The sequence below is a fragment of the Anabrus simplex genome, chromosome 1, assembly GCF_040414725.1.
Source record: "Anabrus simplex isolate iqAnaSimp1 chromosome 1, ASM4041472v1, whole genome shotgun sequence".
NCBI lineage: Eukaryota > Metazoa > Arthropoda > Insecta > Orthoptera > Tettigoniidae > Anabrus > Anabrus simplex.
Genome location: NC_090265.1, coordinates 1,674,097,218 through 1,674,112,650, shown reverse-complemented (window position 1 = coordinate 1,674,112,650; position 15,433 = coordinate 1,674,097,218). Strand labels below are relative to the sequence as shown.

At 40.0% G+C, this 15,433-nt stretch overlaps 1 protein-coding gene and 1 non-coding gene across 3 annotated transcripts in view; both read right to left on the bottom strand.

Annotated features, from left to right (window-relative positions):
* The window catches only part of LOC136858674 (serendipity locus protein H-1), a 318,900-nt gene that overhangs the window by 173,749 nt on the left and 129,718 nt on the right, over window positions 1-15,433 (bottom strand). The gene's annotated exons all lie outside the window — the stretch shown is intronic.
* Window positions 11,534-11,607, bottom strand: TRNAS-CGA (transfer RNA serine (anticodon CGA)). Its single transcript has one exon. It is a non-coding gene; the product is annotated as a tRNA-Ser (tRNA).

Genomic DNA, 15,433 nt, shown 5'->3' with positions numbered 1-15,433 from the left:
CTTACGCTAAATGATGATGATGATAATAATAATAATAATAATAATAATAATAATAATAATAATAATAATAATAATAATAATAATAATAATAATAATAATACCCGTGTGGGGATTTACCGGTTACCTCCATCGGGCGCGTCCCATTGGAATTGGGGAAGCTCGCTGGCTCTGCCGCCAGCAGAGTCAGAGGGTAGTAGGGAAATAAAATACCACCGTGAAAAAAAAAAACTGGTCCCTTGCCAGGGTTACGGCGAAGACTGGTAAATGACCAGAAGCCAGAAAACATCTTGAGGCAACCTCTAGGGCTAACAACCCTAGTTGTAAAAGGATGGGTACCCGTCCAAAGCAAAGTCAAGTCAAAAAGCATGATGGCACAACATTTCAAGAAACATACCCCAGGGGGTAAATCTTCGGATAAATCCCTTGTCGTGAATGCCACAGCGCACGAGTCTTGTTCGGATTCTGGGGGAGACTCGACATCATGCAAGAGACGAGTCGGAGCGTCTCGGTGTACCCCGAAGAGTCAAAAACTCAGGCCAAAATCTAAAACCTTTCTAGCAACTTTCAAGATAAATTCACTTACACAAACTGGCAAGCTGAAAACCCTCACCAAAGCTCTTCACGAAAATCAGATATCCATAATGGCCCTACAGGAAACAAGGTACCCAGATGAAGAGATTTTTTAATCCGAAGGCTACCGATTTTTCAAGAGCAAAGCGCAAAGAGGAATCCTCAATGGAGCTGTGATGCTTGCAACCGCGCAAGATCCTTAAATCGGTTGCAAATTTCGAACCTGTGAATGACAGATTGTCTATACTCACAATTAAATGCGCGAACAAAACCTACGCCCTAGTTAACGCACATGCTCCTACAAACGATAAGAACAAGTCTGATCCAGACGAAGTTGATAATTTCTGGGACCTACTGGATGAAAAATTAAACAAAATCCCCAAACACCATGTCAAGCTTCTTTTGGGTGACTTCAATGCCCAACTAGGTCGTGAAGAGAAGTACAAGAAAGTTATAGGAAATTACCCTGCTCACAAAAGAACCAATCCCAACGGCAAAAGACTGGTGTCCATTTGCGAAAATCACAACCTGCAGGTCATGTCGACCCACTTTCGCCATCTACCCAGAAAGCAAATGACTTGGCGTTCTCCCGTCCAAGCTCTCGGAGAGTTCCAAATTGATCACGTTGCAATCTCCAGGTGAAACAGCCCTGAGATTATGAATGTCAAGGTAAAGAAAGGCATCCATGTGGCCTCAGATCATTATATGTCTCTTATCAAATTCAAACCAATTCCCGCAAACACAAGACAACCAAACAGATCAAACACTTCGACAATGATAAACTTCGGCAAAGGGTCGAGGAGTTCCAGGAGAAGGCTAGACCAAATGACTGTGACTTTAACAGCGCTAAAAGTCTCCTTGTTGAGGCCGCCAAACACGTTGCTGAAATCAAGAGAAGCAAAAAGCATGCCTGGTGGAATGGTACCTGCGAATCAGTCCTCCAAGAAAGACTCAATGCATGGAAACAGTACTACTCTACGAAATCAGAAAATGATTGGGAAACCTACAAAACCCAACGTGCCCAAGCAGCTAGGGTGTTCAGAACTGAGAAACGTAAATACGAAAAATCTCTCATTGAAAAGATAGAACAAAACTTTAGGAAGAATGAAAGCAGAGAGTACTACAGAGCCTTCAAACACAAACTCACTGGCTATAAACCACCATCTCTATGCTTTGAGTGAAAGGACGGCACACTGGCGACGTCAAATGAAGAAAATTGCAGCATTCTGGCAGATTACTTCAAGAATTTACTTAATTGCTCTAAACCGCAAAGCTCCATTGAGACCAAGGAACCCTTACTCAGGTACCCAGATTCCAGACCACCGGACAGAGATGAAATCAAGCGCCACATTGCCCGTCTCAAAAATAACAAAGCGCCGGAGGAAGACTCAGTAGTAGCAGAACTATGGAAATATGCCCCATAGGAATCACTTGATATCTTGCAAAAGCAAATAGAAGAAATTTGGAACAAGGAGACCCTACCCGAAGATTGGAAAATAGCTTTAATCCATCCACTACACAAAAAAGGCAGCATGAAGAACATCAACAACTACAGAGGAATATCTTTGCTACCTGTGACTTACAAAATTCTATCACTTGCCATCCTGGAGCGTTTGGAAGCACAAGTCGAACATCAAATAGGTGAATACCAAGGAGGGTTCAGAAAAGGTCGCTCAACAGCTGAACAGATCCAAAATCTCAAAACAGTCATCAGATATTGTACACTAAGGTCCAAGCAGTATGTGTCTGTCTTTGTGGACTTTAAGAAAGCGTACGACTCCATTGACCGGGAAGTCCTGCTAAACATCTTAAATCAATTTGGAGTTGATTTGAAACTGCTGGCATTAATTAGAGCCACCCTGACCGGTACAAAATCCAAGGTGAAGTTCCACGGATGTGTCTCGCATTCCTTTGACATCAAAACAGGAGTCCAACAAGGTGATGGGCTATCCCCGATACACTTCAACTGTGTTCTTGAAAAGATCATCAGAACCTGGCGGGTGAGATTACAGGAAACCAACTACAGTCCATTGAGAATAGGAACCAAATCCAAGGGGAACGCAACAGACTGCTTAGCATTTGCCGATGATATTGCTGTTCTCTCAAACAACACAGAAACCGCTAGAGCTCAAGTTGAAATTTTAAAGGAAATTGCCGAACAAACTGGTTTGCAGATATCATTTGAGAAAACAGAAGTAATGACTAACATCAAAGAGGCTCCACCAAAACTCCATACAAAATACGGGGACATCACCCGAGTAGACAAATTCAAATACCTCGGTGAGATCATCATGAAAAATGGACTGGACAAAGAAGCACTTCAGGAGCGAGTACGCAAACTGGAAATAGCCCACCAAACATCCCGCACAATCTACAACAAAAAATGCCTTTCCCAAAACACCAAGACACGTCACTATGAAACAGTTCTGAAGCCAGTAGTTCTATATGCAGCCGAAACCCTGTCTCTAAATGCCAACAAAGGACTCCTTGAAGAACTGGAGAAAAGAGAACGCAAAATTGTGAGAGGAATCTTGGGATCAAAGTACAAAAATGGAATCCATCAAAAGAGACCCAACAAGGAAGTCTACAGCAAAATAGAGAAAATTACCGACACAATCAGAAAAATGATGTAGATGTTGATTCCCATGAGGAACCTAAAATATTTGTCCCGAATGAGTAAATTTATAATACCAATATAATGGTCCGTTATTGGACATTATAAATTTTCCAGCTAACTCATTCTTGGTTGCTTGCGTTTCGCCCTCGTGTGCTAAGTTAGGCTCGTCAGTTGGGACTTAGCACACCACCCAAGACGCAAGGCTAGTGCATACCGTGGAGGCCATTGCATAGGCTACTTGAAGCCACCAGCAGTGCCAATGCACTATGAGAGCTATGTCTCATTTTCAAAAAATGATGCCTGCCTGGCCATCAAATGATGTAGATGTTGATTCCCATGAGGAACCTAAAATATTTGTCCCGAATGAGTAAATTTATAATACCAATATCATGGTCCGTTATTGGACATTATAAATTTTCCAGCTAACTCATTCTTGGTTGCCTGCGTTTCGCCCTCGTGTGCTAAGTTAGGCTCGTCAGTTGGGACTTAGCACACCAGAAAAAGACGGGCACGATTTTACGGTCATCTGAAAAGAATGGACGGAAGAAAGTTAACTAAAGAAATCTTTCACTTTTTTGATTCAAACCCCAAAATCACAATTTCCTGGTTTAGAAATACCAAAGAAGACCTGCAAATGCTACATATCTCAGCTGAAGACGCCTTTAACAGAGATCTCTTCCGCAAGAAAATATTGACGAACGGGCTAAACCGAGACGAGCAACCGAAGAGAAGACACGGTGCCCCTTGGACAGAGGGGCGTAAGCAGGCCCACTCACAAAGAATGAGGGAAATTTGGGCTCTAAAGAAGGCCAAGTTCAGTGTCAAATGCAACAAGACTTAACGTGGTCCTTGATGGCCCCAGCGAATTATATATAATAATAATAATAATAATAATAATAATAATAATAATAATAATAATAATAATAATAATAATGAATATAGACAAAATGGGGCTGATGAGGAGAGAGTCAAATGTATTTAAAGACAGCACAGTAAGGTTGATGTGGACATTGCCCTTGTCTTTCTGTTTTCTATTTCTCCCTCCTCCCACAATGACTTATTGTTGTGTCTATCCTATTATGTGTTCTTAGCTTCCTTTATATTATGAACTGTAATATTCACTATTGTTTCTGATGGTAAGCAAATTACCTCATAAGAACATTCCCAACCACTTTGCAGCATATTCTGTGCACTGAATTCATTGAACATTTGAGTTATTTGGTTCTTTTCTGCATCCAGATACTTCCACCATTCTCCTGTCTGAACTTATTTCAAAACAATTCTCTTTTATTTAAATTGTCCATGCTTCTCGCAGCAATGACGTCTTGAACAGTCTTATTTTAGTGCTTCTATTTATGATGCAGTAGTTCTAAACAACCATTCACCGGGCGAGTTGGCCGTGCGCGTAGAGGCGCGCGGCTGTGAGCTTGCATCCGGGAGATAGTAGGTTCGAATCCCACTATCGGCAGCCCTGAATATGGTTTTCCGTGGTTTCCCATTTTCACACCAGGCAAATGCTGGGGCTGTACCTTAATTAAGGCCACGGCCGCTTCCTTCCAACTCCTAGGCCTTTCCTATCGCATCGTCGCCATAAGACCTATCTGTGTCGGTGCGACGTAAAGCCCCTAGCAAAAAAAAAAAAAAAAACAAAAAAAAAAAAAAAACAACCATTCATACTATGCTAATGCTATTCTTTTAGTATACCGTACCGGTACCGGTAGCATTAAGGGGAATCAAAAAGCTTCATCTCAACAATGTTAATTTGGCACAAAAAAAGCCCCATAATTTCAGGAACTATCAAAGAGAGCTGAATATTTTACCATTGCTAAATACACTCTTCCTATAAACAAACATTGAAGCAAAATTAGGTGATTAAAGAAAAACTTCCAAAGTTTTGAAATGTTTCACATTTTCCATATTTTAACAAAAGAAACTAAAAAATTCCTTAAAATTCAGAAACTAAGCAAGGAAAATTATTTCTGATGGCTCAGGAGCTAAAATATGTCAAACCGTAACTTCTTGCTAGCTCAGTTACTGATTAACGTAAAAATTAACTACCTGCAGTTTATCAGTCTATATTCAGAGAGGATTTTGCCTGAGTCACAATGTGGTTTCCATACCTCCAGAGGCACAACAGATATGATCTTCTGTGCTAAACAACTCCAGGAAAAATGCGGAGAGCAACAGCAGCCTCTGTATTTAGTTTTCTATGATCTGGAAAAAAACTTTGATTCAGTACCAAGATCTGCTATGTGGAAAGTATTGAGACATTTTGGATGTCCTGAATGTTATGTGGAATTGGTTCAAGCTCTTCATGATGGCATGTCTCGACAGATTCTTCATGGTAACTCAAGATTCGTACCCACTCACTCGTGAATTGAAACAAGACTGTGTGCTTGCTCCTACACTCTTTGCATGGCTGCCATGCTGCAAACAACTTAGGCATGGAGATTAAATTTCATTTTGATGGAGGCTTTTTCAATCTGGCAAGACTTCGCTCACAAAGATGTACTCTGGTTACCCGGGTGACAGAACTACAGTATGCTGATGACACCGCATCTCCTGCTATAACAACTGCAGAACTACAACAGTCAGTCAACTGCTTTAAAATTGCATATGATCGCTTTGGTCTTGCCATTAATGCGAAAAAAAACGAAGCTACTTGCATAACCTGCCCCAAGATTAACTCTTCCTGAGTTCAGTCTCTCCATCTTAGACACAACATTGGAGCATGTTGATTGATCACTTTTCATATCTAGGAAGCATCTTGTCTAAACAGTGTACCTGCGAACAAGTTGATAAAAGAATTGGGGCTGTTCATGCAGCATTCGTACAGTTAATGCACAGAGTCTTCAAGAATAATGACCTAAAACTGCATACCAAACTCATGGTGTACAAAGCTGTTGTCATTTCCACGCTACTGTATGGCTGTAAAACTTGGGATTTCACCATGACATCAAACAACTGGAGCACTTCCACCAACAAAACAGGGAAGAATGTGCTCTGGACCGTTCACTGTGGCGGAAGACTACATCCACCGCTGTCAACTTGTTCAAAAGAGAACGCCGTAGACATCAAGAGGCCAAGCGACAAGCAGGAAGCTCCGTCAATTAAAACCTTAACCTCCTACATCGATTCAGTGTGAATTGAGTGGGTGTATGTTTTATGGCAAGATTGGTCTGTTTAGTCATCACAAACAAATCCATAAACTGAGTTGAACTGCTCATATTATGATGATTATGATGATGATTATGCTTGTTGTTTAAAGGGACCTAACATCTAGGTCATCGGCCCCTAATGGTACAAAATGAGATGAAATGCAATGGCAATTTAAAAGTCCAAAATTCACCCACAGACTAGAATTTAAAATGTGATGATGAAGAATGAAAGGATAAATATGAATTTAAAATAATCAGCAGAGCCAACTCACAATACTGAAAGTTAAAAATAATTCCAAAATCGATCCACTGACTAGAATTCAAAAAGATGACAATAAACGATGATTATGAATTTAAAATAATCAGTGGATCCGACCCGCAATGCCTCACCTTCCCAGAAACTATATTGAAAAATTAGTATTACTGACCAAGGAACTGCTTACACAGCACAATTCTGAATTGATGATTCTTGTTGTCCAGATCAATGACTCCTCATAATGGTACTTATTGCTAGTAAAGTACAACCATGGCATTTCTCAAGTTGCGGTACTAATCAAGAGTAGTGTAGACTCACAGTATTCCAAACGTTATGGTACTAATCACAAGTATTGTACGTCGCACAGGTAATGCAGACCTATGGGGTTTCTCACATAATGGCGCCACTTGTAGGCAACGCAAACCCATGGTATTCCTCACATAGGTGTACTAATCATAGGGACTCGTACTATCCCGTGATGTTCCTCACATAGTGGGTACTAATCACAGGCAACACAGACCCACAGTGTCGCTCATATAGTGCTACTAATCACAGGCAACGCTCCGACCCGTGGTGTTCCTCACAATGGTACTAATTACAGGCAACGTAAGCCTGTGGTGTTCCGCATATAGTGGTACTAATCACGAGTACTGTAAACCCATAGTGACCCACCCACTATTGTTACTAATACAAAACTATAGAGTACCTAACATAGTGGTACTACTCGCAAGTAAAGGCGACCCATGGTGTTCCCTGCATGATGGTACTAATCACAAGTAGTTTCATGGTTCTGATTCAATCATCCCTTGGTTGCCCCTTTTAGTTGCCTCTTATGACAGACAGGGGATACCGCGGGTGTATTTTACATTTGCGTACCCCATCCACAGGGGGTAGACAGAGAGAAAAAAGAAGAAAAAAGAAGGGATCCGTCACATCGAAAAATGAAGTAACAGACGAAGAACGGCAAGGGGCACGAAGGGCGTGAAAATGAAAGCCTCCTTAGGCCTCGAATGCCCTAATACTGTCGGGTTCGGAAAAGAACAAGAGTTGACCAAGGGGGGATAGACAAAAGTGAGGAGCCTGGCACAAGTAAGTGGAAGTAATGCCAACACCCAGCTAAGCGACCTGTGGTCGCCAACCCACGCTACCAAGTTGAGCGACCCTGGGGCCCCTTTTAGTTGCCTCTTAAAACAGGAAGGGGATACTGTCGTCGTATTCTTCATCTGCATCCCCCACCCACAGGGGGTGCTCACTTTATGCAGGAAGAAGTTATATATACTCGGACTGAGTTACAGCCGACGACAATGTGAATGTGCTGAACCTGGATATAAAAAGAAATAACCCTTTGTGTTCAAGAGGTTCATGTCTTTGGAATTGTGTACTCAATAAGAAAGCATATAAAGATATTCAACAGAGAACTAATTCTACCAGTGTTCAGTCTGCACACCTTTATGAATTTACTAAGCGCCCCCATAATCTTCTATTAGCAACTAGCTCTGTAGCCTTTGGCAAGCAATGTACACTCAGGCCTTCAAGCCAAGATAATCTGGAAATCATCTAATGGAATATAGGAAGCATTTTCATTCTTATTCTGGTTTTTAATATTGCTTTTAGTTATTCGCAAATTACTGCATACACATCACTGAGAGCTGGTTATAGGCTTCAATAATTATCAGTGGCAGATTAATTTTAATTGACATTATTGCTGAATTTTATGACAAAGAAGCAGTGTATAGTATTGAGAGGATAGAAACCAGAATACTTACTGCAGTAACGTCTAAGCTTGGTCAGAAGGCAAATTGGTATGTTCAGTGGCAAGTCACCCTACCAGGCACCTGTAATTATGTATTACTACCCGTCACCAGATGAGAAATTGACCAAGATCAGTACCTTTACATAACTATAAATAAAAACAGTTTTTTCCACTGATAAGACATCACCTTAACTTGAGTTGTCTCCAATTATACCCAGTTTTGATGGAATCAATTCCTTTGACTGAGATATGAATGAAACTCTTCTGTCAGGCAGTGTCTCATTTGACAACATGTCAGAAGAAGTCAAGGAAATTTGTGCAAAAGAGACATGTTTTGATTTTGAGAGAAAGATCATAATTTGTTGGACTTCAAATTACTTTTACATTAAATAATTTGACACTATAAACGACCATATTAACTTAAAAGTCTAAGTCACCATGAAGATTACAAATTGTAGAGAAAGAAACATTTTTAATACACAATTACATACATACATTACATTATCATTATAGACTGCTATGCCTTTCAGCGTTCAGTCTGCAAGCCTCTGTGAATTTAATAAACGTCGCCACAATCCTCGATTTGCAACTAGTGTTGTGGCCTCATTTAGTTCTATACCTCTTATCTTTAAATCGTTAGAAACTGAGTCTAACCATCGTCGTCTTGGTCTACCTCTACTTCTCTTACCCTCCATAGCAGAGTCCATTATTCTCCTAGGTAACCTATCCTCCTCCATTCGCCTCACATGACCCCACCACCGAAGCCGGTATATGCGTACAGCTTCATCCATCGAGTTCATTCCTAAATTAGCCTTTATCTCCTCATTCTGAGTACCCTCCTGCCATTGTTCCCACCTGTTTGTACCAGCAATCATTCTTGCTACTTTCATGTCTGTTACTTCTAATTTATGAATAAGATATCCTGAGTCCACCCAGCTTTCGCTTCCGTAAAGCAAAGTTGCTCTGAAAACAGACCGATGTAAAGATAGTTTCGTCTGGGAGCTAACTTCCTTCTTACAGAATACTGTTGATCGCAGCTGCGAGCTCACTGCATTAGCTTTACGACACCTTGATTCAATCTCACTTACTATATTACCATCCTGGAAGAACACACAACCTAAATACTTGAAATTATCGACCTGTTCTAGCTTTGTATCATCAATCTGACATTCAATTCTGTTGAATTTCTTACCTACTGACATCAATTTAGTCTTCGAGAGGCAAATTTTCATACCATACTCATTGCACCTATTTTCTAGTTCCCAGATATTAGACCGTAGGCTTTCGGCACAATCTGCCATTAGGAACAAATCGTCAGCATAGGCCAGACTGCTTATTACATTTCCACCTAATTGAATCCCTCCCTGCCATTTTATACCTTTCAGCAGATGATCCATGTAAACTACGAACAGCAAAGGTGAAAGATTACAGCCTTGCCTAACCCCTGTAAGTACCCTGAACCAAGAACTCATTCTACCATCAATTCTCACTGAAGCCCAATTGTCAACATAAATGCCTTTGATTGCTTTTAATAAGCTGCCTTTAATTCCATAGTCCCCCAGTATAGCGAATATCTTTTCCCTCGGTACCCTGTCATATGCTTTCTCACATTTCTACAAAAATGCTAAAGAGTTTAAGTCCAAAGATTTATTTTACAAGCTTTTTCATTTCAATTATCAATTGAATATTTCTTAACGCAGACCTTTTGGTGTACTTAAGGCAGACACACCATCATATTCATACTTTTGAGGGGTGTATGTGTGTGTCCCTCTCCAAAGACAAACCTTTTGCATCAGTGACCTGACTCAGTTCATGCTTTTCAAAATTTTGATTCTTCTTTATATATGAACCATAATAGTTTCCATTTCATTAAATTACTTTAACTTTTGACTTGCCCCCAGAACTGGTAACTTTAATCTGCTTGGCACAAGTATTAAATTAACCTATTTTGTGTTACCGACATTAGGACACCAAGCAAGGGATATCTGCACAGTGCACTATGTTTATCTGAGTAGTATACAAGTGCTACAGTAATATGAAGGGGACCAAAATAGGAAGTGTCAAATTTCTCTGTTAATATAACCTGTATAAAAAAATTTACATCATAAAAGATATGTAAAATACAATTTTCAATATTTTTATGTTTTATGCATTTTAATTTTACCAAAAATAATGGAGATATTCACGGTGATAACTGTACAGGGATCTGGAAGTCAAGTACGGATGACATAAAAATAGTGTTGAACTGTAGAACTATCGTAAAGAAGGGAATAGAATTAATTCAACAGATATAATACAGTAATAGGAGTTGAATCATGGCCGAGAAACGATATAATGGATACAGAAATGTTCTCACGGAACTGGAGTGTGTATTGTAGAGACAGGATAGGAATGGTAGGAGGGGGAGTATTCATTCTGGTGAAAGAAGAATTTGTAAGCTATGAAAAAGTTAAAGATGAGAAACATGAAATTCTAGGTATAAGGCTCATTTCTAAAGATAACAGGCAACTTGAAGTCTTTGGAGTGTACAGATCAAATGGTTTTTTTTTCCTATCTGCTTTACGACGCACCAACACAGATAGTATGGCAATGATAGATTGGAAAAAGACAGCGCTGACGCTGATTCAGGATTATTTGATGATGATGATGCTTGTTGTTTAAAGGGGCCTAACATCTAACGTCATCGGCCCCATAATTATTTGATAACATAATCAGCTATGTGGGAAACGGTATGGAAAGGAATGCGATTGTAGCGGGAGATCTCAATTCACCAAATGTCAATTGGGAAGGTAATGAAAATGATGGCAAGCATGACCAACAAATGGCAAATAAGTTAATATGGGAAGGACAGCTGATTCAGAAAGTGATGGAACCAATTAGAGGGAAGAATTTTCTGGATGTAATGCTGGTAAAACCAGATGGTCTGTATAAAGAAACCGAAGTAATAGGTAGTATTAGCAACCACAAAGCTGTTTTTGTTGTAGTTAAAAATAAATGTCATAGAAAGGAAGGTCTTAAAGGTAGGGAGTTTTTAAAAAGTAACTATGATTGGTGGAAAACAGTAAATAAAAATGTAAACAGACTCTGGGATGGAAACAGACTTTCAACACATTAGGTCGTGTTACGCACAAGTAGTACGTGTTGAAGAGATGTTAAGTACAGAACAAAAATGGCCAGCCTGACACCAGTGGGATTTGAACCCACAACCTCCCGATTTCGCGTTGGTTGCTCTACCAATTGAGCTATGGTGGCCTAGGCCCCCTTGGTTCTGTTTGAAAGGATCTGAACTACAGGTATGGCACTGCTGCTAGCACACTGTAGAGTGCGTTTAAGTCGCCCGTTGTGGGGCATGTCAATGAATATTGAATTTTCATGACCGCATTGTAATTGAAACAGACTTTCAACGTATTAGGTTGTGTTACGTACATGTAGTACGTGTTGAAGAGATGTTAAGTACAGAACAAAAATGGCCAGCCAGACACCAGTGGGATCTGAACCCACAACCTCCCGATTTCGCGTCGGTTGCTCTACCAATTGAGCTATGGTGGCCTAGCCCATCTTTGTTCTGTTTGAAATGATCTGAGCTACAGGTCTGGCACTGCTGCTAGCACACTGTAGAGTGCGTTTAAGTCGCCCGTTGTGGGGCATGTCCGGCTGGCCATTTTTGTTCTGTACTTAACATCTCTTCAACACGTACTACATGTACGTAACACGACCTAATACGTTGAAAGTCTGTTTCGATTACAATGCGGTCGTGAAAATTCAATATTCATAGACTCTGGGATGGGTTTAAAGCAACTGTTTAGAAATGTGAAAACAGGTGGTAAGGAATGGTAAAGACGCACTATATTATAACAGAGAAGTAAAAACACTAAGGAGGTGCAGATTGGAAAGAAATAAGAGTTAGAAATGGCTGTGGAAGTAAGGAGAAATGGAGGGAACTTACTAGGAAATTGAATCTAGCAAAGAAGTCAGCTAAGGATTAACTGATGACAAGCATAACTGGCAGTCATATGAATTTTAGTGAAAAATGGAAGAGTATGTATAGGTACTTTAAGGCAGAAACAGGTTCCAAGAAGGACATTCCAGAAATCATTAATGAACAAGGGGAGTGTATATGCGAGGATCTTCAAAAGGCAGAAGTATTCAGTCAGCAGTATGTACAGATTGTTGGTTACAGGGATAATGTCCGGTTAGAGGGGGTCACTGATACAAAAGAAGTATTAAAATTTACCTATAATAACATTTACAATAAGATACAAAAGTTGAAAACTAGAAAAGCGGCTGGAAGTGATAAGATTTCAGGGGATATACTAAAGACAATCGGTTGGGATATAGTACCATATCTGAAGTACTTATTTGATTATTGTTTGCATGAAGGAGCTATACCAAATGAATGGAGAGTTGCTATAATAGCCCCTGTGTATAAATGAGGGTGATAGACATAAAACTGAAAATTACAGGCCAGTCAGTTTGATATGCATTGCATATAAGCTTTGGGAAAGCATTCTTTCAGATTATATTAGACACGTTGGCAAAATTAACAACTGGTTCAATAGAAGGCAGATCGGGTTTAGGAAAGGGTATTGCACTGAAGCTCAACTTAGAGGATTCCAGCAAGATACAGCAGATATCTTGGATTCGGGAGGTCAAATGGATTGTATCGTGATTGACCAGTCAAAGGCATTTGATAGGGTGGATCATGGGAGAATACTGGCAAAAAATGAGTGCAATAGGACCTGATGAAAGAGTGACTGAATGGATGGCTATATTTCTAGAAAATAGACCTCAGAGAATTACAGTAGGCAAAGCTTTATCTGACCCTGTAATAATAATGTTATTTGCTTTACATCCCACTAACTACTTTTACGGTTTTCGGAGATGCCGAGGTGCCGGAATTTTGTCCTGCAGGAGTTTGTTTACGTGGCAGTAAATCTACCGAGGCTGTCGTATTTGAGCACCTTCATATACTACCAGACTGAGCCAGCATCGAACCTGCCAAGTTGGGGTCAGTAGGCCAACGCCTCAACAGTCTGAGACCACTCAGCCCAGCGACACTAATATTTAAGAAGGGAATCCCTCAAGGCAGTATTATTGGACATTTATGTTTTCATATATATAAATGATATGAGTAAAGAAGTGGAATCAGAGATAAGGCTTTTTGCGGATGATGTTATTTTGTCGTCATCATCATCATCATCATCATCATCATCAATGTCCCACTCCAGTTGCCTGGGTGTGGTTAACAAGCCTCCTCCACTCCTTTCTGTCCTTCCACTTTTCCTGCTCCATTACTTCCGCCACATCCAATCCAGCTTCTTTAATGTTCTTCTAAATCTGATCCATCCACCTTCTTCTTAGTCTTCCAACTGGTCTCTTTCTCATAACTTCTCTTTGTAATTCCCTTCTTGCTAACCGTTCCTTTCCCATACTTTCTACATGTCCGAACCATCTCAGTCTTGCTTTCTGTATCTTCTGTACTAACAGTCCTATATTTAGCTCTTCTGATTTTAATATTTTGAATTCTATCACTTCTTGTCTTTTTAACTGTTTTTAAAAATTTCATTTCTACTGCTTGGATCTTACTATCTTGTCTCTTATTAAGTTACCAGTGTTTCGAGTCCATATGTTACAATTGGTATGAAATACTGTAAATTTCGTTCTCTTGGGTACTTTGTCATCCCATAAAAACTCTCTGACTTGATAAAATGTTGTACCTTTACTTAGTCTGTTATTAATTTCAGGGTTGATTTCATTTCTTCCATTAATAATACTATGTAGATATGTAAACTGTTCAACATTCTCTAATCGTTCTCTGTCTATGTCACTTGGCTTCTCTTTTTCTCTTTTCCACAGTGCATGACTACAGTTTTCTTTCTACTAATTACCATTCCAAATGTCCAATCTCCTTTGTACGTCCTTTATCTCCCTTTCCCCAAATCACCAAATCATCTGCAAATATCAAGGCATTCACTTCATCACTATTGATACTTGATTTCATCAATCAATATTGTGCCAACATATGGCAAGCGTAGCGAACGAGAAGGAAGTGGTAGGCCTATGGGGCTGGACCGATAAGCACTTGGATCATAGTGCCAAAACTTTATTATATAAATAGTTTAAATTTGCTTTGTTTCAATAAGAACATTTCTTTGAACCTTAATCATAAATTCCGTCCGACATTAACTCTTTATCCAATATAGCAAACAGAAGCAAATAGAAGATTTAAATACAACCTGTTCTAACCAAACCTGGGCACAGAATTAGTCGAACATCACGGGATCGAACCGCGGGTGGTCGATAACTGAGTTCTGAATACAAGTACTCTGAGTCCAGGATAACTGCTTGTTTTCACCGAGCAACAAGTAGTATTTTCTCAAACTATACTGTATAGTGATACCAATATTTAACTGCTCATTGCAGGGATCAAACCGTAACCAGAGCACTAGGGCCTATACACATCTACCCCAGGACCATGGCAGCTATTTGCTTTCACCACTAAATAGTAGCAGGTTTTCATTATTAGTAGTATTAGTACCATGAGTAGAGTGGTAAAATATTTTATGATAACTTGTATTATGTTGACTTACATATGGAGCTAGGTAATATAAATTTGTCTACCCATTGGTTAACTAATCATAATTATTTTCTATCTTCTGCGTGTGTTAAGATTATATACATACCGATAAGGTCAAAGTCAAAGCAAAGTTATCTCCGTACAGGCCATGAAGAGCCTTTGAGGGGTGGAAGGTAAAGGCTTCCACTATCTGCAACCTTGGCACTTGATGGGGTAGAGTGGTTAGCTCGACGCCCGGCCGCCTTTGCCCCCAGGAATTAACATGGTACTCATTTTTGGCGTAGGCTGAGTAAACCTCAGGGCCATGTGCACCTCCGGAAGAGGAAATCTCGTTTCTTAAATTTTACGACTTCCTGACGGGGATTCAAACCCACGTCCTTCTGGGTAGACCGAGCACGCCTTTACCGCCTCGGCCAGACAGCCCCTCATATACTGATAAGTCATACATAAAAATGTATATACATTTCTACGTAGAGTCCAAGGATATTGTGTAGTATATTCT